The following is a 23,971-nucleotide window of genomic DNA, read 5'->3' as shown; positions in this document are numbered from 1 at the left end:
GATATGTTCAAATCTCTATATTAGAAGCTTTGGGTTGGATGTAGGGGTCCTGTTAGTATTAGATGTGAATATGATCCCTTTTATATATATGACAACAGTAAACTCCTGAAGGACAGTAATCACATTTTTCCTTAAAATTTCTATATTCCCAGTTTATAATGCCTGAACCTTAATAGATAACGATATTTGTTAACTGGAGAAACACCAGTCACCTTGTAATAATATTCTATAGGAATATGGGTGTAAGAATCTAATAAGACCTAAAATAACCAAGATTTCAGGAAGAAAAGGGAACTTGGGCTTTAAAGGCTGCCTAAGAGTTAGATAAGAAGAAAGAAGGTGCAGGTGTCTACGGTGAGGGGGAAAAAAGTGGAACCATAGAGTTGGAATGAGTAACATAATCTGACACAGCAGCCACTGTGATATTCTGTCCATTGGACACCATCTATTTGCTTGAAGGCTAGGTGGGCAGCTGGATATCTGAAAGACAATATTAAGCTGTAATAATGAGCACATTGTTTTTAAAATGTTCTTTGAGATGAAATTTAGCCAGTTTGAAGTAAATGACTTTTAAGCCTCATTAACTTTTAGTGGTCAATTTTAGGCATTTATTACCTGTGAAAATGTAAGAATGTTGTGAAGAATTACTGTCGAGAAGAGCATTATTTCCTGTACTGTTTTTATTTTATAATGAGAAGGAATATATCTGAAATATGCTAACAAAAACATAATTGCCCTGTAGTTATTTTCCCCCAAAATCTATGATGCTACCAAGAAAATAAATTACTTCAGGAATCTTGATAATTAAACAGCAAGAGAAAATAACTGGGGTAGCCGGCTGATTTTGAGTCCTGACTACTCAAATATAAATCAGTTGCTTCAGTTACATCTAAAATAGTGAACTAATTTCAGAAACAATTATGAATTGTCTTCCCAAAGCTTTCTCTTCACATATTCTTGTTAATGGGCCATACTATTTCATTGTTATGTCAGTTTAATCCACTACCAAATATCTGTGATTCTTTTGCAGGACTGAAAATATAAGTTCTGAATTAAATTTGGGGGAGTGACTGGGGCTAAGTTTTGGATGAAATTGTGGAGTGCTATAAATCCTACCTCCAGCCCTCCCTGATGCGGCCACCGGTCCTAAAGTAAATGCCTTCCCACTTCCCCAGGAGCCGCTTGCATCAATGTGCCCATGATGTTGCCATGTGTGCTGTCCTTTTTCTCCCTCTTTCCTTCTGCTTCCCTCCCTATCTTCCATAGTACTGTGTTAAATGAGGCAGTCTAAAGCACCTATAATATTGAGGTGACATGAAAAAGAATTTTGAGTCTTTGTGGGTTTTTAAAGATTCTTTCCCCATTACTTCAACACTTCTACTGTAAGGAGAACGCCTCTGGCATTATGCTATTTTCATTCCTCCAAATTTTAACACCAATGAGACTTGCCCTCTGGAATTCCCCCCATCCTCACTCCACCAAATTTTAACCAGTTCCTTAAATGTTAAACAAAGTTATATCTTTTCAAGATTAACTGACATGGTAAGAGTGTTGTCTGCAATCATAGAGTGTATTGTCCAAATTAGGAAAAAATAACTCCTTTTGGTAAAGAGGTATTTTTCAGAATATACAAATATCTCTATATACACACGAAAGCAGACTCTGTTACTTTTTTAACAATTGCTCTATCTCTGATAACACTTGGATAACTATCAATTCACAGATAAATAGGATGCATTAGAAAGTCTTACTTATTTCAAAGGAATTCAATGAAGTTAATAATCCATAAAATAAAAAATTTGTTAGCTACATAGAGCTTGACATGAAAAAGATGATTCATTGTTCAACATCTCTATTAATAATAAATCAAGTGAGAGTTATAGTAGGTTAAAGCAAGTTGACCTTAGATTACATCAGAAGCAATTTTTCACCAATGAGCATTTTTATGCTTGATATAACCTGCGGACTATCTTCAAATGAAAGACTTACATGTATCTGTGTAATATAATTATAATTTTCCATGAAGGTTGATTAATATATACCCTGTTTAGTCCATATATACACACACACACACAAAAAAAATTGAGTCAGTTTTTTAAAAATGTACAATAAAACAAGATATAAAAAGTAAAATCTCAGAATCAAGGAAAAAATTAGATTATTGCTCCCACACACACCAAGAATATTTTTAATGACTTGCAATTTGGTGTAAAGCAATCTGTTTATACTGAGGTTCATTTAAAAAAAAAAAAGAAAGAAAAGCTCTATAACACTCATTATTAAATCAAATTTGAGAATACTGTCAAGATTGTTGTTTCTTCTAAATGTGGTTTCCAAGGAGATATGGTAAGGATGGTGAGATCTGGCCGGCAGGGATTAATATGATGTCCAGTATTTTCATAAAACAACTACTTTAAGTTAAACATTCATATTAAGTTTTATGTTATGGAAACGCCAGGTAACGTCTGTTAGTTGGGCTGCTATGGCAGCGGGATGCCAATTGGCTTGAGATCACCAACTAATTATAAATTAATGTCTCTCGCCCATTCTGTCTAAACCTGCCTAGATAGAATTCATTTGAAAGCAGAGCAAAGATCCAGAGGACTAACAAATGAAAGAGAAGTTAGAGAACCAACCAGAAGCCTGGATACCGGGCCACATTGGGGGAACCCCAGATATGTGGGTATCAGAGGACAGCAGTGGCTAGAAGCAATCTGGTCTGGATCTTCCACTGCCATCATGATAAATGTGATGTTCTTTTTCTCTGTGTCACATGATTAAGATTTAGAGTCCTGAGAGGAAACACCTGACTGTCCAGATTAGATCATGAGATCACTTTAAATTTCCTCTTTCTCCTGAAGTAAATGATTCTGTTTAACTCAGGTGGAAAATCTTGAAGTCATCTTAACACTTTCCTCTCTCTCACCTAATATCCCATGCTTCAGTACATCCTGGAAGCTCTATTTTCAACATCTGTTCTGAATTCAACCGCTTTTCAATGGTTGGGACAGGCAAGATTCTACCTATACACTTAAGATTGACTCTATAGCTTAATTCTTACCATCTTAGCCAGTTGGATCATGAGTTCATTAAAAAAACACTAGAAACTTCCAAACTGTTTTTTCTCCATAGTGGCTGTACCAATTACATTCCCACAAACATCCTCTCCAACATTTATTTCTTGTCTTGTTGAAATAGCCATTCTGACAGGTGTGAGGTGGTATCTCATTGTGGTGTTGATTTGCATTTCCTTAATAGCTATTGAAGTTCAGCATCTTTTCATGTTTGTTGGCTGTTTTTATCTCTTCTTGAGAGAAGTGTCTGTTCAAGTCCTCTGCCCATTTTTTAACTAAATTGTTCACTTTCTTGTTGAGTTGTATGAGTTCTTTATATATTTTAAATATTAGCCTCTTATCAGAGGCATTGTTTGCAAATAACTTGTTCCATTCAGTTGGTTTCCTTTTTGTTTTGTTGAGTTTCTTTTGCTCTGCAGAAGCTTTTTGGTTTATATTGCCACTACGAAAAACGGTATGCAATTTCCCCAAAAAATTAAGAATAGAATTACCAAAAGACCCAGCAATCCTTCTTCTGGGTATCTACCCAAAAAATTTGAAAACATTTTTCTTTATGATAATAAAAATTTTATTAACCAATGTTGCCCCAATAAATTTAATTTAAAAATAAAAATAAAAGCACTGGGGTGCATGAGGAAAGAGGTTACTCTGAGAAACAAAGGGCTCTCCACAGGGAGGAGAAAGCCAGGCATAGGCATACAGGTATTATCTGTTTCTAAATTCACCATTAACTACATACAATTCTCCAGAATAGATCAAAGAGAACTCATGTGGATGAGTGTCTTCAGCTAATCCATACAGCAGGGCATGGAAGAGAGAGCAGAAGCTTAATTAATATATGTCAAGACAAGCCAATAAAGTGAGACATGCTCTCTTCAACATTCTGTCCTCAGGTTAAAAAGATGGTAGAATGGTAGCTAGCTGGAATCTTGGAAAAGACAGCTTTCCACATGTCTGTCTCCTGAGTTATACTACTTTGATCTGTTCTAATCCTCCATCTCAGGTACTCAGTTGTCATTGTATTTCCCAGAGATCATTCATGACCTTGCCCACTGGTTTCTCTGAATAATAATCCAGCAGCTCTATTTGGTTTATCTTCTCCTGGGAGCTGGCATCTACTAGTGACAATATTACCCTTTCTTCTCTTTCTTCAAACAGTTATATTTGTTCTTTCTAATCAGTAATTAAAAACAAAACAAAACAAAACAAAATCTAACCAGTGTATTGCTTAGAAATACATACATATGTAGTAAAACTAAGAATTGGATATATATGAATGATCATATATATATGAATTTATTACAAGGAATTGACTAATGCAATAGTTGGGGCTGGCCAAGTAAATGCAAAGTTTATAGGCAAGCAAACAGGAAGGGAAAATCATGAGCAGTCTGGGATGTCCAGGGGATGGGCAGAAGGTTGTTGTCCACAGTGGTCAATGAAAAAGGAAGATGGAGATGGAAAGTAGAGAAGACATAAGTTCAGCTGCTAGTTGGAGTCTCTGAGCTCAGAGAAGTCCTAAAGTCCTGTTTTAAAGAACTTCTGGCTTATTAAGTTTAGGCCCAATAAGATAGTTTCCTTTTGATGAACTTAAAGCCAACTGATTTACAGCTACAGAATCTTTACACAGCAGAGTCTAGATAGTGCTCAACTGAATAACAAAGAGAAGGGATGTGTATGCCACAAAATGGCCAATGCTTCCCTTCTATCATCCAACTGTCCTGGGAGAATATAATGTAGACCACCCTAGCTGGGAGGAGACTGAAAATAGAATTCTTAGGACTGTAATTCATCCTAGCCAAGTTGACATATCAAAAAGCCATCACAGTACACTCTTTGACATGAGGGATATATTCCACAATTTTAAACATTAAAATTAAATTCAATTATTTCCTTTCTGATAATAAATAAAATCACTAGGTAATCTGTATAGAAGTCATTAGAAATATCAATAAGGATGGTTTTTATTGCTAACATATTTCTTGCTAGGGTAATTCAAAACAACAGTGACAGTGTAATTATAGAAAAACATTCTTTTTTCATATTTGAATAAGATCATACAAAATGACAAAAGTTTGAATGGGTCACCTTAAATTAGTTTTTAATCTTAAAAAAATAAACCATTAAAAACCCAAATGAGAAAACATATCACATTTTAACATGTTTGAAAGCAGGATTTTACCAAAATTTCTTGGGAAACATGACCTGTCTTCTATTGTCACCCTGAAATGCAGCTTAACATGTCAGAAGCCATTCAAATTGTCATTGGTGTTATTGTATTTTTATTTCAATTGTTTGAGTTAAGCTTGCTATAACGCTGACAACAGCATCTTCATTGGCTGCATAGAGATGGTCCACAAATTATCAGTAACTGACTTGTATCTTCAAAAAGGTGATAAATGATTATGTGCAAGAAGTGATCACTATCCATGTAGCCCCAAGGAGTACATTTAAGATGAATGGGTGGAAATATATGGGGAGAGAAACATTAGCTCAGGGTAAGGAAAATTGTATTGACAGAGCCATCTGGTAACAGAATGGACTTTCTTTGAAGATTTCCACTTTGCCTTTAGAAGTATCCAAGCCTAAGATGGTAGGCTTGCTGGGATGCTAGCATCACAATTCAAGCTCTGAACTGGTGCCCAATTCAATGAGAATACTGAGCATTTCCACCTCTTTTTTACTTCTGGGCCAATCATTTATCACTACTACTTGCTCTATTAAGTAACCAAGTTATATTAAGTCAACTGCACTTGAGGGTCTGTCCAAAGAACTTTTTCTCCACCGTCCCTTTTCTTTCTTTTCAAACCAATTCTATCCATGTTGGACTTTCCCATTTTCTTCAGTTTTTCAGTTCTTAATTCATTAAATTCCACTTTCTCAGACATATAAAGCCTCACATCTTCTTTAGCTTCTTTTCTACTTATTCTTGAGGAGAATCTCACTCCTTCACCTCACATGACTGTGAGTGAACCAAAAACTTGAATTATAACTGATGAGTGTAGTACTGGTGTAACACCAAGAACAAGGAAAATGAAAGTCATATGTTTCGAAGTACAATTAGACAAAATAATGAATTCAGACTAATAATTTTAAAGTTAAAAGTCATAAATCAGCAATTATGATATTGTAGCAAGGTCTAACATACATCTTCTTTGATTCAAAAAGCATTTATTGAATGTTATTGTATACCAGACACTGGGTGTGCTAGCAATAGAAAATGGAATGCTGCTATGTTTTCCAAAGGGTAGTGTGTGCATTTTTCAGAGTAAAATCCCCTACAGGTTTTAAACTTGAGATGGGTCAGAAATTTGGGTCTTTCTCATTTTTTTTCTTTTAATTCTTATCTCTGACAAAATTTTTTAAAGAAAACCTATTTCTCTTTTTTCAATTAATCAAGCAGTTTGTTTTTTACAGACAAAACTGTGACTATGACTTGGGATTTTTCAATTTATTTTGTAGAAGAGATAAAATCTTTGACAAATGGTAATGAAATTCAGGGTGTGTTCCACACCATGGGTAGCACCACTGTCCTGCTGTTTGGGAGACAGAATGAGCCAGGAAGACACGGATCCATGCTCATATACTTACATGCTACATGCCCTTGTTTCTCTGAATTAGATGTCACCTGAAAAAGGAGAACACAAATAATAACAGAGGTGTCATATATTAGAAATAACATGTGCAAGATAGAGCATAAATTACTAATATTCAGGATTAACAATCTACTCATCTCCTCTGCTCTCTGAGGATAAAAGACAAAAATGAGAGATGCAGAGTCATAGAAGGAAAGCAGTAGACCCAATGCTGAAAACTTGCCAGGATGCTGTGGAAGGGAAAATATAACGGGTGGAAGTGGGAGTCACTGAGGAGATGGCATAGCTCAGAGTGGTGTGTAAATGGAATGCTAGGAAGACACATGTGTATGAGAGAAGGGTCTCTCTTGGGGTAGGCAACTGAGAGTTTTTTGAGAGTTTAAGGATACTGGAGAATGACAGAGTGCAGAGGATTTTAATAAGAATGTCTGTGTATCTTTTAAATATTTGAGAGAGCTCTGAAAGTGAGGGATCTCTTTGAACTTTACCTCTTTAATTCATAACTATGCAGGGAATGAGCAATGATTGTCAAGAGGATTGTCTTCCTTGACCCTACCTGTAATTGACATACAAATCATTGACCTAAATATGAGTTAATATGCTTTTTCACTATGGGCGTCAAATGCAAAACTTTTATAAAAGAGGGATAAAAGAGATCTAGGGGAAGCAGCAATGATTCTTGGGGTACCACTCCACAAAGATCCAAATTAGAAGTATAATTACATGCCAAAAATAGAATTATAATGTGAGACAAATGCAATATTCCAGAAAGAAGTGTTGTGATATTAAGTTGAGGAAGTCTACGAAAAAAGTTTTATCTGGGAACTTTTTGCTTATGAATTTGGAGTCCTTTCTGCATGAGCCCAGAGAGTTAATGATGGATATGGAGACCAATGCAGTTGTGTATATTTCTCTGCCGGTTACTTGTCCCTGACACCTACTGATTCACTAGGACTGCCAATGGACAAGCATGGCAATCAACTATCTGATCACTTTCTCCCAGAAACTGGAGACATACTTAGGCATATTCTGCTGAGAATGGAATAAAAGAGACTTTGAGTAATGGTTAGAATATGCTCAAAGAAGCTGCAGGAATTCCAGCTCCATATGTAGAAATGACAAACACTTAGGGTTGTTCGGGGACTTGAGTCATCTGCCTCAATGCCCTGGAATCTGTTAGGGGGTTGGAAACAGGGACATGGGTGCCATAACCTAGCATCAGTGAGCTATAGGCCTATGATTTCACATTCTGAGTAGAAAAACTTATTCTATGGCAACAACCATGGGCACTAGAAATGGTCTTAAAAGCCGAGAAGGATAGCTAAGCCATGTTTGGCAAGGAGGATGAAGAATCAGAATTAATAAACAAGAACAGATGCCATTGCCTCTCTGAGAAGTCACCTAAATATTCTTCTTTGATCATTTCATCAAAGCTGGAGAGAAAAGGAAATAAAACTTATATCCAGAAGGAAGCAATCCGCTGAAGACCTTCAGGCCTGAGGTGCTTCATCCCAGAAAACTGACTCCCCAAGCATAATCTAAGTGTCTCTCACTATCCAGGTGACAAAACCAGTCTGGGACTCAGATTGGAGACCACAACCCCTGTTCAGTTTCCCATGTGCTAGAGTGAGAAATAGACAAGACCACTGAATCAATTAGCTGCTTTCTACAACATGTTTCAGATTCTACTGATCTGTGAGGGGCATGAATCCCACAAAGTGGAGGCTGGATCTAGTCTTCCCTGGTCTGAGCTGATTAGAAGGGTCTTCTAGTGTTTGCCCACCATCTTTCCTCCTCTATTTGGAAGATAAATACATGTGCAATAGATGAACATTTCCCAGTTCCCACATTCCAATACTTTCCAGAAGAAGCTGTGGGAAAAGAAAGCTGGGAAGAATTATTAGAGGCGATGACATCTAAATCAGTCTCCAAAATATAAAACAATGGTGAGTGTGTGTGTCTTAAATACACACTAAGACCAGAACAATTCTTTCTAAATTGCTCATTTTCTGCTATATATATAGTAAGGGACTGCTAAACATCTTTTTCAAAGTGTTGGGAGGAAATTCAAAAGAGATGAACATGAGGAACTTGCCAAATAATATGTAAAAAAAGAACACAGATAGTGTCTGTAGTTTCACTGTTTAGAAACTTAAATTTGTGACAGTGATTCAGATAACAAAAAGGACTGAATTTCATGCCAAATCATTTTTTCCTTGCCTATTTCCCTCTGTAAAAGAAAGGAACATATTCTTGATTTTGAACAGAAACAATGTGCCAGAAATTGTTTTAAGAGCTTTACTGTGAAATTTAGAATTTAATTTATGTCTCCAGAGAATAATAGATAACTCTGATATGGCATTCATAGAACAGTTCATTGCACCTTTAATTGTATTTTATATAAGAATTTTCCCCCAGGAGAGCAACACATAGAAAAGAAACAACATTATCTGTTATCTGAGTAAAAACAGTCATTAATAACGATGAAGAGTTATGACTATTTTTTTCTGTTAGCAGGATAAATCTATGGATGACATTACTTGTTAATCCTGGACTAAGTAGCCAGATATGGCTCAGTCATAATAAAAGACTTATCAAGATTATATCAATGGAAAGTTCTTTCAGAGCATGGTTATAAGCTAGCTCATTTCAGAACATAGTAGGAATGAAGACCGTGAGAAAATCAATTATTATTAACAAACAAGTGTGTGTTGTTTTCATAAACTTTTGGCTCAATTCGTAACAATAATATTAATCATCAACTATAAAGTGTTTTCAAAAGCTTCATGGAAAGGGTTAACCCCACTATTGTTTACTCCTCCAAGATTATAATTGAAGCAGCTGCAGGAGAACTTAATAATATTTTGATTTTCTTAAAGTATATAATTTCTACTAATTGTTAGATTATTGTGTTTGTAGATTATAGCATTATGATGCCAATGGACTTTAGGCAAAATTTCAATGCAAATTGCAATTCAAAGACATGATTATCACATTTAAAATGACAAATACTAAGGAAAAAAATTAAAATCGTCAGATTTTGTTTGGCCAAGCAAAAGTTCAATTCGATCTTACTACTAAGTTATGCAAGTTATTTTTACATACATAATTTATAAAATGCAGCTCCTCAACAAGAAGAAAAATTATCTGAGATCTTACCTTGAAGATAATTGTTATCATATATTTTTAAATTTCCATATAAGCTTGTGTATATATTCATATACATAATTTACTTTGAAAAAGAGGGGAACACATTTGTGTTCTACTTCTAATAACATATATATATATATAGTGACTATTATTTCCTATCATATCATTCTATTATGTGATACATAATTATATATTATAAATTATTAGTAATAATTATTATTTTCATAAATTGTTTAACCAATTCTTTATTATTGTATATTTATTTGTTTGTTTTGCAATTATGATCAATGCTGTGATGAAGGTTCTTGACACAATGTCAAATAATGTAGATAGTTTCTTGAAATAAATTTTCATGAGTGTAATTGTTACCTCATAATATAAACAAAAATTCAAAGCTGAATTGCCCGCCATAAAATATGGATCTAAACTCTGAAGTACAATTTAGGTGGTCAAAGACTAGCAATAAACATTTCACAGAATAATATATAAAAATGGTCAATAAACATTGAAGATATGCTTAATCTCATTAATAAATCCAAGAAATAAAAATTAAAATATCAAAGATACAACTTCACACTCTTTACATATAAAAATTTTAACAAACATTTAGAGATAAAAATTTAGAGAGAAACAATTTTTTATTTGATGATAGTAAGTGTTTCATCCACTTCTCACAAAGTGTAAGTCAATAGGCCCATTTTGGAGGGCGTTTAGATGAAAAATATGTATATCCTAGAACACAGTAATTTCACTTCTGGGAATTTAAGCTAGAAATGTACTTACACATGATCCAGAGCCCAGCCTGAGTCACACACCTACCTCCACTGCTGGATGGGCAGGCTATCAGGACCACATGGACTGGCACTTCACCAATAGAAGAACTGGGCAGACCACCAACATGTGTCCACTCAGAGCCAGATAAATCATTATGCTCTTTTGAATTCTGAAATCACTTGTTAATCATCCAATTTGTGTCATTTAACATAAAATCTCAAGTCCCTCAAAATAGCTATAATTTATTAATGTTGAATGGACACATCAAATTGTCATTGAGCCAGGGGCCCTTTGTAAAATTCTGAGTGGAAATACATCTTTTGCACTTTTCAACTTCACCTTTAGTTCTGTTTCCTCCTGTTAGCAAACTTCTTTTCCAGGGGAAAGTATCCATCAGATACTATCCTGATTTACATTCTTACTGTGTCAATTAATATCTGTTAAGGAAGGAATTCTCTGAAAATTAAGGGTAGGCACGTTGGCGCTCAACTTTTCTGCACATTAGAATAACCTGAAGAACTTTAAAACATACTGATGCCTGTCCCACACCCTCATACCAATTCAAACCAAATCTCTGGTGGTGGTGCCTGAGCATTTGTACTTTTTAATAAGCTCCCCAGGTATTTTCATGTATAGCGAGGTGTATAAACTGCTGTCTCAATGTCTACCTGGGGAACATTTTCAGTTTAAGAGAGAATCATCATATTCCTAAGGAACAATATGATAGGTGTTATTTTGGAACAAAAGACCTCTCCAGTATTTCCATCTTGAGCCACATCTCCTTGGGATCTTTTCTTACCAGGATGGCTTTCTCTGGTTCTCAGGGATGGTTGCATCCCTAATCTAATGGCCACATTATTTCATGTAGTGCATAGAAATCTGAGCAGCAATATTGTGGGGTTTTTTGGTAATTATTAAGTTGTATCACAGACTGGGGGAAGAAAACTCACACTACCACATCAAATATACATGTTCATTGTAAGACTCTTGAGAAAATTCTTAGAATTGAAGATATGGGAATTTTTCAATTATTGTTATTAGGAGGTTGAGTTGAGAGTGGAGCTCAGGTGATTGACAGAAAATAGTTTTGTAACTTGCATTTGGGAAAGACAAAGAAAGAGAAGACAAGTATGAAAGTTTTGAATTTGCATTCCTGAGGTATGTCTGAGAGTGCCGAGTCACATAGCCTTCACATCCACATGGTGAGGAATTATGTAGAGTGGAATTAAAGTTTTATGACCCTAATGGTTACAGTGCTTTCCCCTGAGTTTGGCTCAGCTAAGAGTGTTAATAAAAGGTTAATATAAGGTCACCCAAAGCTCTTCCTAGCAAAGCATCTAAGAGGGGCCCAAACTATCTAACAGGCAATGTCTTTGTCCCAAAACTTAGACAAATCAAAAATAGCATTTGGAGGCACAGTTATTCTGGGAGATAAGAGCTCCCAGTTTAGACTAGAATCTACTGGCTTTCAATGTGCTACTTTCCAAGAGGCATCTTGTTTGACACAGGGAACACAGCTCAAGAGAGCCTGTGGTTTGTAGGTAAACTTGAATAATTCTCTTAAGTTTTGAAGCCTTTGTGATTTCCTTTTAATAAACCAGGGGTAAGGAAGAAGGAAAAGACGAAGAACTGTGTAACCTGAAGTCAGAGTATGCTCAATTTGGGGAGTGAGATGGGGTAGGGAGTCGGGGTGGAGCAGACAAGCTTAAAGCTCTTTGAAAGTGACTCTATGGCATATCCCTTTGGAATATGGTAGGCCAATCAAATCCTGGAGAGAGGTCTCTCCAGGAATAAAAACAGGGATGTCCCGACTTAGGTCAAATGGAAGTAACCAAAATTAGGCAGGAAAAAAATAAGGGAAATCACAGTTTGGAGTAGAGACTTCAGGTAAGATGGCAGTTGCATGATGGGGATGAATATCCCAAAAAATAAATAAATAAAATACCAAAACTTATCCCCACATTTAAGACTGCTAAACACTCCTTCAGAAACAAATAACAACAACAAGAAAACCATGGTAAATCTTCCAGAATATACAAGACTCTCGGAAACTCTGCAAATCATTTGAGAGTGTTCTGGTAACTTAAGAATACTCTTTCTTCCTTCAGAGAAACCAGAGTGGTTGCTGGATAAAAGCCCACCCAAGAGGCAGTCCATTACAGAGTCTGTCACTGGACAATCAGAATTAGAAGTCAAGCTGAAAAATTCAGGATCTCAGGAGGAAAATAAAAAGTGAATTTTGAATTTTGTTCTTATAGACCTTAGATGCATGTAACTGGATTTGATACAACCAGTCATATTTCTGTTTGTGGCACACAATTCTCCATTCGATCTGGGTTTTTTATTTTTTATTTTTATTTTTGTTGTATTTCCTTCTATTTTGACTCCATTCATCATACTCACCTCTCCCCCCTGATGCGTTTAATGTGTTTCAAAAATTAGTTACATAGAAATGTATTTGTGAACAGATATAGTATTATTTTAGGTATTGTGTCAGTAGGGTCACCTGAAGAGAGTATGTTAAGATGGATATTGAAGAGTTAGCACTTTATTAGAGAGTGATGCCTGTGAGAGATCAGAAAGAGAGGAAAAAGTGGACAAGGAAAGCCTTCAGTGTGTGATGCAGATTTGACACCATTGAAAGGAAAAGGGGAGGAAGCAGGCTAGAAAGTGTCCAATACAGACAACTTGCCCAAAAGTGATCCATTGTCTTCCTCAAAAATTAGTACCATATCAGGGACTCAGTGTTGGTCTCTTACAGGCAGGTTGGGACACCCAGAAGCAGCAATTGCTAGATTAGACTTGGTAAGTAGAAGTCTCATGTGTGGCCTTCCTCTCGCCATGGTGGCCCTTCTGTTCATATGCCCATCATGCTACTTCTGGGATGACCAATGACAAAATTGACCAAGTCTACTGACCAAGTCATTTTTTCCACTCAGTTGTTTAGTTCCTCTGTCAAGGTAAAAATGGTTTTAGGTATGTGTTTACATATGAAACAAAAATCTTCACTCTCATATGTTCATGCACTCTACCTACACCAATGATATCTCTACCCCAGACCTTTATGTCTCTGGTCTTATAGTCTTTACACTTCAAGGCCCTTGACTAGCCAGCCAAATCATTCACTCATGCCTGTGAACCCATATATATTCTTATTTTGGGCCACTTCTCTATGTGCACAAAGTGAACGAGCTGTTTATTACCCAGAACTCACCAGTTTGTAATATTTTCCCTTACCACTATCATTTAAGGTCACCCTTGAGTGTGACTGTAATACAGCTGCTATTCCTGTTTTGGTTTGTATCCACATAGAAAGCCTATGTGTCCATAAACCCATTTTGGGCTTTTTCTTCTTTCTTCATTTGATTATATGGAAGGATCTCTTTATGTAGTTATAAGTGCAAACTGTGGGAGGGTGCTGGTGCAACCATGGTGGGTAATACAGCTTTCCAGGCTACCTCCTCATGTATTTACTCACATCATGTGCTTCTACTTGGGTTTAATTACAGATGTACCTTTCCCATCTCATAGATTACTCCTGGACCCACATGACTCTTATAACACAGTGGTTTGAACAGAATGCAGCTCATGATGTGCAGGTCCAGGTGCATGGCCACTTGATATCCCATTGTCAACTTTTCCACCTTTACCAGGGCTCTGTAGCACACCAAGAGCTATTTTTCAAAAGGCTTATAACTCTCAGCTGCAAATGCCATGAGCTTACTCCAGAAACTCAAGGACTTGCATTGTGATTCTCACATTGTGCCTTTTCATAAATCTTATCTTGGACCTTTTTCCATCACTGACACTAATGAAATGAAAAAAGACAGCAGCAGGATTAGGGAAGGGAGAACCTCAGGTGAGAGTGGCCTGAAAAACTCCTAGCCAGCCCAGTGGGGAGGTCCAGAGCATAGATTGCCCATTAACGAAGCCCCACATTGGACAGAAATGACTGTGTCCCTAGTCTTCCCACAGTTCTCAGACTTTGACTGAGGGCTTCCCTAGAAGAATGTGGGCTGAGTTTGAAAGCCAAGGGGCATTATGAAAGCTCTAACAGATGGAGGCTGTCAGCTAACTACACTTTCAGTAAGTGAATGGCAGGTTCTTTCTTGAAGGAAGACCCAAGTGATGCTCCTCCATGGCTGCCACAGATATGTTTTAAATTTTTTACATAAGTGGGGTTCTACCATATACCTTTTCTGATTCTTTTTGCATTTAGCATAATTTTCATGCTATTCATAGATAACATTGCATTGTATACCTACCTATTATTTTATTTACCAATTTCCCTATTGATGGTTGATACCTAGATTGCCTTTAATTCTTGCTACCACAAGCAATGATGTAATTAATATCTTTGTGCTTGTTTCCTTGTGTGAGAATTTCTCTAGGGTACATATTGGGAAGAATTAGGCTATAAACTCTCATATACTCAATTTTACTAAATACTGAATATTGAGTTGTGAGATGGTTATTCAACTGGCATTTTAAAGGATATATTATGGGCTAAGTGGATTTTGATTATTAAAATTAGCCTGATTGTCTTTGAGTTTCTAATAGCTCTTAATTCTTTTGCTCTTTTGTACCTAAAAATCCCTAAGGAAGAATTACTTTCCATACAGTGCAATAAAAATCCCTAAAATAAATCTTTTTGAACCTGTTTAGCCTAAGTTAGGTCATGGGGCAATACCTGAACCAATCATCATGGCCAAGGGAATAAAAACAATTTGATTAGCTTAGATGAGAGTGAATTCTTTACCTTGATTAGAGAATGGTGGAGCAGTGTTCCCTCTCAAGAAATCACACCGTACTTATAGAATAATGACAAATGGAATCTGGGTATCAAAAAAACAAAAACAAAAACAAAAACAGAACAAAAGACTTGATTGTCTGTTTTCAATGGTAGCTTCTTGAATTGTCACCTGGCTAAGTACACAGATCCAATGCCAAAGCTAAGAGACTGACCTCCTTAAATGGTCACATTGAGGGGAGAGGGACTGGGTGCTACTGGAAGACAGCTGACTTTTACTGTTCATGTCAACGAAGAACATTTAGAATCCTGAAAAGAATTTTCTCTGACCTGTTCTGTGCTTCAGTGTGGGTTAACAGATATCCTATGTTATAAGTATCAGGGAAGGTAACTTGGAGGGCATCAGTCATCTGCCCTCAGACGAAGGTGATGAGACAGGGAAGGGTTCCCACAGCATGCTTCCACTCCTTCCAGCTGTTTGCAAAGTATTCTACACAGTTAGCAGAGACAAAAAAGACAGCAGTGCAAAGCATGAGCTATGCAGATATCAGAGCTCTATAGAGTCCTAGTCCTGCAGAGCTGGAATCTGAAGGGTCCTCTTGACAAAAACATGCCCTCAGAGAGCAACAGTGATCTTTAGCTGAAGTCGCCCAATGCACTGAGGAACCTGTGTAAACAGGTCTTCGTTAAAGTGAAATACCAGTACAGTCCAATGGGAAATGGAGTTTGTTAAGAGACAAACAAAGATTAGAATGACTTGCTCTCTGTTCTCTGGTTTACTAACTAGGAAGAATCACAGAATCATAAACATTTAGTCATTTTAGATACAGAAAAGCCCAGACACAGATTACCAAGGGGAAACATGCGAACTTCACTGATGGTACTGTCTTCAGAGGCAAAGTGCAGTAGGATATTAGAACAATTACTTGGGCAACCTAGGTAAGTCTACCATTCTGAATAAGAAAACACTTTTATAAAGTCTATACCCTCTAGAAACATTACCTGTTTATATTTCATCTATGGATAGTAACAAATGTTATGAATAAAACTAAACAGAATAAGAGAACAAAGAGTAACTGGCTATATTGGATAAACCATCTATGAAGAGGTGACATTTGAGCAAAGAATTGAATGAGGAGATGCCCTTTGCAGAGAACCTCACACAGCTATCTCATGGCTTTCATCCCATCAGTCCATTTAGTTTATGGAGTACTGAAGTGATTCCCAAACACACGAGCATGTTAACGTTTGGCGAATATCATCTCAAAAGTATGTGTATTACACAACTACTCTTCTTGATTCTTGGGACAATAAGTTGAGCATGTGCATATTTAGTAAATTATTAAATGAATGGTATTAGCATATTCCCTTGGCAAAATCCAGCAGACATGATTATCCAACAGCAAAACTAGCCTTATCTTAAGGAGTAACACCTCTCAAGGACCTACAATATACAACATCACAAACTAAATCTCTAAATATCAGAAATGAAATAATAATAAAGATACATAAAAGGGGAAATACTGGCTTTGGGTTTTGTGAAGATCCTACCTTAGCTCTCCTTTGGTGTGGGCTAATGGATGTAAACTTCTACTCTCCATCTGAGCTTCCATCTGTTCTCTTCTTTCATGCTTGCACTCCCAGAACACCATTGCCCATTTTAAAAGCTTATTTTCTCTTTTGTCACAAGCAGAACAATTGCTGATTTCCTTTCTCTGTCAGCCAGATTAAGAACATCCTTCATCTCCTTTTCAAGAGCCACATTTCAGACAGAAACTTACAGCACATGATGTGCCAGGTACCATTCTCTTCTATGTTCTAAGATTAAGGATAGATTCTCATAAAATTTCTTTATAGTAACTCATGTGTAAAGAAGCAAAATAAGCTCAGAAGTGTGCCCTTAAGAGATTTCCTCCTCAAATGTCCTTGGATGCAAAATCCAAGACAATTAAAAATCATTAGTGATTCTAGGTTATCCAGGCCCATTCTAATCAGGGAGAACTTGAAGGGTGGCAGAACATCCCACCACAAAATATGCCATTTTGGCAAAAGGGTCATTTTGAGCTAGAGGAACGTGATAAATAACAGGTTCAAGAAGAACACTCCGATCTTCCCTCTTCTTCTTTAAAGAAGGAGATAAAACTCCCGTGTGAAGATTCTCTTCCTGTACCAGGAGGAAAGAAATGCTCTCATCACCAGAGAGGAGATTCAAGGCCAAGAGAATTCTGTATAAATAGATGTAGCAAAAACAATTCTTGTCTTCCTTCAGCCCCTCTCTGTATTTTACTTTTCCACAGTTGCTTCTTTGTTCAATCTAATATAAAACATTTAGGTTTTGCCACTTCTTTGAGTTTTCAGTTTCTTATGAGAGTTCCTCTGTTATATTAAAGAAATTAGTAAACTTTTCTCCTGTCACTCTGTCCAAATTTAGTTCTTGGGCTCAGCCAGAGATCCTAACAAGGGATCCCCTGACACCTACATAGGTCGATTTTACATAAACCTACAATTCACACTTCCCTCTATTGAGATCAAACATCAGTTAAAAACTAGATCCATTATGTAGGCACGGTCCAAAGGCCAGTGCTGTGCTTCTTCCAGGCTGTCCACAGCAGACACCAGCTGCAAATCTGTATTCATTCTGTAGAGATTGATTTTTTCCCAATACCGTTATGAGCAAATTCCCAATACCCTTGGCAAAATTCCACAGTAATTTTCAAACAAAATGAAAGCAGAACTCTCATCATTTAAGAAAGGGCATTTAAAAGACCTCTCTTTTACTGTGAACTTTTTATTGTAAAATATATCATATGTGCAAGATATGCATGTCTATATAGACTAAATTTTTGTGCCTCCCCAAAATTCATATGGTGAAATCCTGATCTCCAATGTGATGTTATTTGGAGTTGGGACCTTTAGGAAGTAATTAGGTCATGAGGGTGAAGCTCTAATAAATGAGATTAGTACCTTTATAGGAGACATGAGAGAGATGATCTCTCTTCCCATCATATGAAGAAGATACAGCAAGAAGGCAATAGTCTTTACATAGGAAGAAGGCTCCCATCAGGAATCAATTTGGCCAGCATCCTTATCTCAGACTTCAAGCTTCCAGAACTGTGAGAAATAAATATCTGTTGTTTAAGCCACCCAGTCTATGGCATTTTTGTTACAGCAGCCCAAACTGACTAAGGTCTCTCCCTGTCTCTATTTCTGTCTCTCTCCATATATATAAACACACATGTACATACATATACATCCACATTTATTTAAGCATTAAAATGAAAAATACCCATGTATTACCAGTCAACTTAACAAAATAGAATATAACTGGTATTTTTGAAGCCCCATGTGTATGTTCCCTTCCTATGTCCCCCTTCCTCTACCACCCTCTGCTACCCAAAAAGTAACCAAAATCTTGTATTCTTAATTAGGCATTCCCCTGCTCTTTTGTATAGTTTTACCACATATGCACGTACTCCAACACAATATGTTGTTTGATTTTTTTCTTGATTTTGCACTTTGTATAGATGAATCACACTGTATGCTTCTAGGACTTTTTTTCACACTCAACATTTTGATATTTAACCACAATGACGTGTATGGCAGTAGTTCATTTTGTTCATTGCTGTTTAGTATTTTGTTTGTGAGCATAATATAATTTGTTTACCTATTTTACTGTTGAAGAAATTTTATGCTTTTATATACAGTGCTTCTTGGAATTCTTGTGCATGGCTCCTGGTATGCATGGGCAAGATTTTCTCTAGGGGGATAACCTGTAAGAGTCATCAAGGCTAGTTATTTATATTCTGCTTTTGTTTTCCATCAAGGCTCATGTTCAGATTACACTTCACTGACCACTTCATTTAGGTATGGCCGTGTTGGACTAATAAAATGTGAGCTGAAGTGATGTGTTACATTTCTGGACAGAAGCTTTGAGAAGCAATACATGAAATGTTCTTTTCCCTCTTCTACGGTGCCTGGAGGTATTCCACATAGCAGCTGCTCCATCGGCATGGGCCTCTGAGTAAGGATGACAGTGACATAGAGTCATGTCTCCAGTCAACCTACAGTGATCATATATAACGAGTGAGACAGAAACTTCTTTTTTTAACTTGTTTTAAGCCACTATGTATTTGTTACCCAAGCATCATCTAATTTATCTTGACTGATACAAAAATTGGCACACAGAGTAGATTTGTTTGGTATGCATATATTTGGCTTCAATAAATTATGCCAACTTGTTTTCCAAAGAGGTTGAGTCAATTTTTACACTACTTACCAAAAGTGGATGAGAGTCCCTGTTATTCCACAGCCTTGCCAAAACATCATATTTTCAGACTGCAATTGATCTGATGGAACCTTGGGAAATAGTGTCTCACTGCTTTGATTTTTATTTTCCTGATAACTAATGATATATTTTTGTATGTTTATTAGGCACTCAGATTTTATATAACATACTTGTTTATAATTTAAACCTCTATTTCTATTGATTTATTTTTTGTATTTCAGTAGGATTAGTCTTTTTCTTATTGGTTCATTTAAGTTCTTTAAATCTGCCCTCTATGCCTCCTTATTCCTTCTTTCTGTTTTATTTTTCTCCATAATCTTTATCATCACCTTATATATTATTTATTTATGTGCTGAACTGTTTATTGTCTTTCTTTCTCAAGCTGGATTGTAGGCTCCATGAAGTCAGAGTCCTCCTGGACCTTTATCACTAGTGAATCCCCAGGGTCTTGCGAAGGGTCTAGCACATAAAGGGCATCGGATAGCTACTTGAATGAATGAAAAAACAGTCATGAGAGTTGGCAACAATATCTGAACATTGAGTTTCTTGACCATAGCTAGTTTCCCCATGTAGGCATATTTTTGTCCTGATACTTGTAGACCCTTAAGCTTGATGGATTACCGGCCTGAGTTCAAAATTTTCAGAACAAAGAGCACCAAATGTCTGAAAGTAGAAGATGGATGTTTCATCTTAAGCAGAAAGTGCAAATTCTCTCCTCCTCTACCTTTTTGTTCTACTTAGGCCCACAACAGATTGGATGATTCCCACCCATACTGGTGAGAGAAATCTTCTTCACTCAGCCTACTGTCAAATGTTAATTGCTCTGGAGACACTCTTACAGACAACCCAGAAATCATTTTTACCAGCTAACTGAGCATCATGTCACCAAGTGAAGTTGACACATAAAATTAACCTTCATAAGGCCTACCCTTGTCAACCTGGCACCCATATATAATTGCTTAAACCATACTTGACCTACAAATAAAGATAATAACAAGATAATTCCACTTTACATGATACTACTACCTGTGTACTGATGAAAGCACATTAATCCCTTCCCCAGAAAAGGGGGTAAAATCCTTGAGTGATATTTAGTTTTCTAATATCCCATAACTTAAATACTATGATGTAAAATTAACAATATTTAAATACTGATATAAAGTCAATACATCTTATGTTACATGATAAGGAAGAGGGGAAAGAAAACAAAGATATTTGCTTAATATCTCCACATAGAATCACATATATATTCATAACAAAATAAGGAGGAAATAAATACTCATGAAAATTACAGTCTTTGTTTCTGTAGTTGCTGACATCATCATAGCTGGTATTTACAACTACCTTCTACTACCCATTCTGTAATCCCTTTGCCTTCAGTTTATGACCATTCGCTTTCATTCTTCAGGATACTTCTGTCTTCTACACAAACGAAATAGGAGGGCTGAATGGGGATGTAGTGAGAATCACTATTCCATCTCTTTTAAGTCCTTGACAGTGGTGCTAATTTCTGTAATCCCTCCAGGGTTGCAATATTGCTTTTGATGTGTTATTTTCCCATGATGCTCATGGCAGTTTTAGTGGCTTCCACTTGTCTTTTCTCACCATACTAAGCCTCATTCCATAGGTCAGAGAACCAATGTGGGATTCTACCAGCTGCAAAGTATGTGTGTTTCAATTATGAATTCTGGAACTGGGAAAATAACAACAGGATGGGTCTGAAGAACCACTGGGTCCACTGAAATAGACCTGCACTAAAATTACATTGATCACCTGACCTTAATAAGCCCCTACACTGACTGGAGGGCCACAGTGACAATTTGGGTCCCTGAAATCAGTGGCAGTTCAGAGTCACTGTCCAGTAATTCCCAAAGGGTTTGAGTTTTTCCTTTTCCCTGATGTACATGTGGATGAGAATAAGGGGTTCTATGGAAAGTAACCTAACAAGCTGATCTGATTATAAATTGCTAACTGGGCAGGTCATGGTGGGTAGTTGTGCCCCAGGCCTATAACTTCCAGGCCCTGTCCATTGTTCCCCTATATCTAGGTTAACACACCTTTGAAATGCCAGAAGTAATACCCCTAGAAGGGGCTATTAACCCTCAAGAGAGCACATAATCTTGTTAACTACCATTGAGTACAACAAGTGGCTCCTGCCATCCAAGGATCCAAATACTACCATTGCATTTAGATGTTCCAATTGGAAATACAGGCATTAAATTTGTTAAAAATATGGCCAGTTTCTCCTTCACCTTCTACTGCTGCTGTGCTAACAAAAGAGCCATGTGTCTCTTCTTTCCCGGAAAGGGATTTTCGCTTATTAGAATTTAGTCATTTGGCTTTCTTTAAGTCTTTAAGTCATTAAAGGGTTTTTTTGTTGTTGTTTGATTTTTTTTTTAATTTAAACTATAATTTTGCAGTTTATATTGCTTATAAATATTCCAAGCAAATGTTATTCTTTTCTTACATAAATATTTTTAATGAGAAAAATCAAATACCAAAACTCTCCGAGGCACTTGGAAAGCCAGGCAATACAAGATGAGAATCAACAGCTTTTAAGCTCTCAACTATTGCATTTGTTCTCTGGAAAGTTTTAATTAACAGCCAAATGAGATAACAATACATTCATTAAATCTTTTTCCTAATTTTAAAGATAAAAATACTCATTTAAAAATACAGTGCAATTTTAATTCTTTAGAAACAGATATGATATAAATACTGGGTCTAGCAATATTTTTAATATTTTTATAATTGCCCTAGAGTAGTTTGGTTTATTTTTTTTCTAAAAGAGTCCAAATTATTTTAAGCTCTTACATATTTTCATCTCTCAATCATTTCTATATACTTAATAAGAACAAGGGCAAGTAAAACTACTTAAGAAACACTAGAATTTATTGCCTAATTTTGGTCTATAATACTCTTATTATTTCTAACAAAAAATAATTAAGTACTTATGTGTATAATAATATAATGTAATATGTAATGTAAAATATAAATATATGTGTAATATATAAAAATGCAATGAATAATACAAATTGAGGTAGAATCATAGAAATAGAAGAGATCTTAACAAACATCTGGTCCAAAAATATCAATTTATAGAAGAAACTGAGACCTAAAGAAGAAAAGAGATGCGTCTAAATCACACAGCTGGTTGGTAGCAAAGCTAAGACTAGAAATCAAGTATTGCATGTTCTAATACAAATTTCTGACAACTGCAGTGGGCTGCCTCTTACAGTGGTAAGAAATAGATTCTTTGATTATTAGATCTTGGTGCTAAGGGAAGTTTGAAACTCCATAACTTTGAGCAGGAGTGACCCAAAAAGTAAGTGAGCACCTATTAGGGTCGCCTTAGGGTTGTCAGCTCAGTCAGGCCCCCTTATTTCTGAGAAGCCAACCCCACCCATATTAAGGCTCTACTTCAGCAGCCACCACACAAAGTAGGTGAATTGTACCTGGATGGACAACTGATCCAAGCTTGGGCAGTGTTGAGTTACGTGGTATTAACCGGGCCTTGAGAGGAAACAGATGGCACACACGAATGGAGTGATTGAAGAGAGTTTAATGAAAAGACTATTAACACGTGTGTGGACAGAGTGCACACTCCCAAGCTCACAAATGGTGCAGAGGTGAGCACCACTGGGCATGAAGGGGCAAGGAAAGGAAACAGTTACCAGAACTCAGAGAACTCAGAGAGAAAGCTGCGGATGTAAGAGAGCACCTGGTGACAAGACCTGTGGCTTTCAGTATAAGAACACAGAAAAATGCCAATTCGTGGTCCAACAGGGAAGGTGGGGAAAGACTCATTATCTTAATCTCCATCTCTCTGTTTCTGTCTCTCTCTGTCTCTCTGTCTCCACCACCCCCCCCACCCCCCCCCACCCCCCCACCCCCCCCCCCCCCCCGTCTCTCTCTCTCTTCCTCTCTTACCTCTTTCATCTTTTGGAGTTGTTTCCTATTAGTTGAACTCAAACCAAGAAAGCAGGCAGCTTGTATAACCAGACAGCAGAGGGCAGCCTCCCACGGGACAGAGTAGCATGGAAAGGGGTGGGTAATAGATCTGGAAATGAAAACAGAGAATAATCCACTTCACATCCCAGTTTTAAGAGGATAAGACAGAACTAGGGCTACACTATAGATCTACATAATTCAGTTGTATTCTTTATACTGTTAACTGACCAATATCGAGATCAAATCCATAACATAATTTTCTTTAACAGTAGCTCTTAACATTCTTACAGACATGTATTTTAGTAACAACTTTAGATAATTTCAAATGTAGATCAAAGAAAGAAGATTACAATAATCTGAAAATACACTTCTCCATTCCCGGAAATATAAA

General features: G+C 36.6%; 1 long non-coding RNA gene across 1 annotated transcript in view; it reads right to left on the bottom strand.

Annotated features, from left to right (window-relative positions):
* LOC118601790 overlaps positions 1-18,153 on the bottom strand; it is a 75,223-nt gene extending 57,070 nt beyond the window's left edge. The window contains exons 1-2 of the long non-coding RNA XR_004950620.1: positions 15,354-18,153; positions 6,666-6,702 (exon numbers count right to left, since the gene is read on the bottom strand). This is a non-coding gene — a long non-coding RNA (uncharacterized LOC118601790). The remainder of the gene's footprint in view (positions 1-6,665; positions 6,703-15,353) is intronic.
* Between the last annotated feature and the right edge of the window lie 5,818 nt (positions 18,154-23,971).

The sequence above is a fragment of the Rousettus aegyptiacus genome, unplaced genomic scaffold, assembly GCF_014176215.1.
Source record: "Rousettus aegyptiacus isolate mRouAeg1 unplaced genomic scaffold, mRouAeg1.p scaffold_m13_p_1, whole genome shotgun sequence".
Lineage (NCBI taxonomy): Eukaryota > Metazoa > Chordata > Mammalia > Chiroptera > Pteropodidae > Rousettus > Rousettus aegyptiacus.
The sequence above is the reverse complement of the archived record's forward strand: the minus strand, read 5'-3'. Positions and strand labels throughout refer to the sequence as shown.